This window comes from Diabrotica virgifera, chromosome 2 (genome assembly GCF_917563875.1).
Source record: "Diabrotica virgifera virgifera chromosome 2, PGI_DIABVI_V3a".
NCBI classification, from domain to species: domain Eukaryota; kingdom Metazoa; phylum Arthropoda; class Insecta; order Coleoptera; family Chrysomelidae; genus Diabrotica; species Diabrotica virgifera.
The window spans coordinates 76,899,434-76,903,235 of record NC_065444.1 but is presented as its reverse complement, the minus strand read 5'-3'; the positions used below and the strand labels follow the sequence as shown (position 1 = coordinate 76,903,235).

At 31.9% G+C, this 3,802-nt stretch overlaps 1 long non-coding RNA gene across 1 annotated transcript; it reads right to left on the bottom strand.

The window, feature by feature from the left end:
• Positions 1-775: 775 nt before the first annotated feature.
• On the bottom strand, positions 776-3,498 carry LOC126880115 (uncharacterized). The gene is made up of 3 exons (XR_007696420.1): positions 3,000-3,498; positions 2,747-2,941; positions 776-957 (listed from the first exon to the last, which is right to left on the bottom strand). It is a non-coding gene; the product is annotated as an uncharacterized LOC126880115 (long non-coding RNA).
• Positions 3,499-3,802: the final 304 nt, after the last annotated feature.

Here is a 3,802-nt window from a genome sequence, read left to right as displayed (position 1 = left end):
AAAACATGTTCCCTGAACATCCCAGGAAAATCCTGTGTCAGCATTTTAAACATTACCTGAATGTCTTATTGGAACATTCCATGAATGTTCTCTGGACATTCAAAATATATTTTGTAGACATTCCCTGGATATACCAGAAATACAGTGATGAGCGCTCTAATAACCGGCAAAATAGCACAAAAGATGTATTAAGTAGTGAGATAAAAAGACATGAAACTAGTTGAGCTGGGAAATAGCGATATTAACTTATACATTTAGATTGTATTGATTGTGTACCACCTTCAGACGTATCAGACGAGTTTGGAAACTACCACTGTCACAGTGACAGTTTTAGTTGACATACTCCTCCGATATGTGTAAAGGTGGGATCAATATAACGTAAATTTAAAGGTTAATTTCGCTAAATTTCCCAGCTCGACTAGTTTCATTTCTTTTTATCTCACAACTAAATATGTTGCCCATATTTTGCCGGTTATTAGGGCACTTATCACTGTACATCCTTGCTGATGTGACAATACCTCCTATCTGTTTTTTCATGAGAGATGGAAAAACATGTTTTAAGGTCACCTCCTGTGTTCATATGTAAGTTTTGACTTGTTTTGTAGTTCATAGATAGTTTAATTTACTACAAAACAAGTCAAAAAATATCATATGAAAACAGGAGGTGACCCTAAGACAAGTTTTTAGTCTCTCTTACAAAACTCATGAAAAAACAGATAGGATGTATTATTACATCACTGACGATATGTGGCCATACCAAATAATACATCCTTGATAAATATAAACATTTTTATTGAACAAAATCTTTTCATACATTTTTTTAATGCAATTTACTGATATTCCTAAATATTTCAAAAAAATGTGTCACATTTGCTTTGTAAACCTTTCTTTTGCCTTTCGTAGCCACATATTCCGTTTCCTTCCTGGTTTTTTGTAGACCACTTCTCTCAGCTGATTCTAAAAAAAATGAAATAAATGGTAATTTTTCTATCCTTTACAATTAACAATCAGAAGAAATATTATTTACAGATAATGATATGCATAATAATAATAGGTTTGTTCTAGCATCAGTTTGAAACCATCAGCGAATAGTAGACCAGCGCGAGTAGAGGGGATCGCACTGGTGACTGTATTATGTTCTTTTACTGACCAACTGTTTGCTGATGGTTTTTGACTAGTTTGACTGTTTGCTAGAACAAACCTAATAATAATAAATATAAATATTTTGTATTTTGACAATGACATCTGATGTGGAAGTCAAAACATTAATAAAATTATTTTTTCAAGTTAACTTTCACATGCGCGTCTTAAAATTGTACTTTTAATACTTATATCATAAATAACTATTAAAACTATCTTAAGAGGAAACAGTATCGATCAACAGGTAGCGAAAATGTGTTCCAAGATTGCGGCTGTAATTTTGAATATTTTTCAAGATATTTGGCACACATATTCGTAATATAATAAAGAATGGCGGTACAGAGCCCAATTTGAAAAATATATTATTATGTGGAAATTACTCTGTAATTAAATACAATATAAAAAAAACGAGCTTTTACCGCCATTAAGAAGAACAAAAAAATACACTTTCTTCAAATACAACTTTTTTATCCGATTTTGTGTTATTTTGGAACTACTAAAATTTTTTATTTCATTAGTAGTTCCAAAATTACACAAAATCTAGGCATCGGATAAAAAAGTTTATTTGAAGAAAGTGTATTTTTTTGTTCTTCTTAATGGCGGTACAGGCTCGTTTTTTAAATATTGTATAATTACAGAGTAATTTCCACATATTAATATATTTTTCAAATTGGGCTCTGTACCGCCATTCTTTATTATTTTACGAATACGTGTGCCAAATGCCTCGAAAAAATATTCAAAATTACAGTGACAATCTTGGAACACGTTTTGGCTACCTGTTTATCGCTACTGTATTACCTTAAAACATTGTAATTTGCTAAACCAGTATATTTTACTCTACTACTACTCTACTAGCTACATTTTCCACTGTTTCTAAAGACTTGTTTACATGGGTAGAGTTTTGAGGAGAGTAGAGTAGCGGTAGTACTCTACCAAAAATGGCTTGATACCATTCACATGAGGAGAGTACAAGTATAGTACTGATGCTAGTATAGTGAAACCGATTTTTGTATTTTTAAACACTCTTGATTATAAGTGCACCTTAAATTCTTAATTTTTTGCTTAAGCTCGTTTACTCCAAAGCCCCCTTTACCATTCTTTCGACGATTTCATCCTCTGCAGCTTGCTGCAAACTTTTATTTCTGTAGTATACACTACCTAAATTCCATAAACACTGGTATTCGCCGTATTATAGCTCTACAAGTTTTAAAGTTTCATCTTCGGTGAACTTCATTTTCACTATTTACACAAAACACAATTCCAGCCAGAATGACAGCGCCCCCATGTACTCTCCTACCTACTCTATTCTGCCATAATTGAGCGTGTTCCATGGGTAGAGTGTGCAGCCGAGTAGACATTTTGGCAGTAGTGGTGGTCATAGAGTAGTTACTTTGCCATAGGTTGCTAGTCACTCTACTTTAACTCCAACTATACACTCTACCAGCTATTCTACTGTGCTGAGCATTTTTACAGGTAGAGTTACTCTACTCTATCAAGTACTTGCATCATTACTCTACCTGTGTAAACAAGTCTTAAATCTACTGAATGAAAATCTACTTAATCTTAATCTACTCTTAATGAAAAATGTCTAAAATCATTTACCCACCTAGTATTATTGTAGAATTTAAGACAGTCCAGTGCCTTATAAATAATTTCAATATGAATATTTTTTCCTTTAATTCTCCTTTGATACCACTCCATTTTAGATTTTGGGGAACTAATTTCATTGTGTTTATAGCCCATATTTATTGAAGGAACCCAATCTGGAGATTGTTATTATCGATTAAGTCGGCTGGTTTTCCTATAAGATTAAAATGTTAACATCTTCAAAAATCGTTACTGTTGTAATTGTAACTTACCAGATATAAAATGATTACAGCAGACAGGACAGGAAAATTTTCATTTCGCTAGTAAAACCTGTACATTGTATTGCATTTAACCATTGTTGTCTCTCAGATACCTTATTTAGTTCAGTTTAAAAGTGAACTTTATCTTGACTTTATCACAATTACTTTGCATTTCACACTTCAAAACACAACACCAATGAAGCATATTATCTTTCTAAATTAATACTTCCAGAGAAAATGTTAAATTAATCTTTGTACAACACAAAATTACAAAGAAATACAACTAAAATTATCTAAAACTCATTAAGAACAGATAGAATAAGATTTATCTTTTACACCCAGTAGCCATATTGACATATTGATTTAATTTTGACAGCATGTTGGAACGGATTTAAATTTGGTAAATATAACTCCGCACGACCACGCAACTCGAAACACAAGTACGCAAACACGGTTGCGTGAAGCGTGGCTCGCAATCGTGAAATTTACGAGACTTGCTCGACCTGTAGATTCTTGTCTAATTAAAGGCCCTACCAAGTTGGTTTTGTTGAATATAGCATGGAAGCACGACGATACTTTAGTGATAAGCGTATTTTTCGTAGTAGCTATAGTATGTTGTTTTATATTATGTATTACCTATATTAAATTAGTTTTAGTATGTTTCGTTTATCTAAAAAAATTTAAAACAAACAAAAATTCTGTTTTTCTTGTAGTTGTTTTTTCGTATAGATATTGTTTTATATTGTAGTAAATTGAATTTAGTTTTAGTATGTTCCGTTTGTTTGTAGAATTATATTTAATTAGATTTGCTTTAA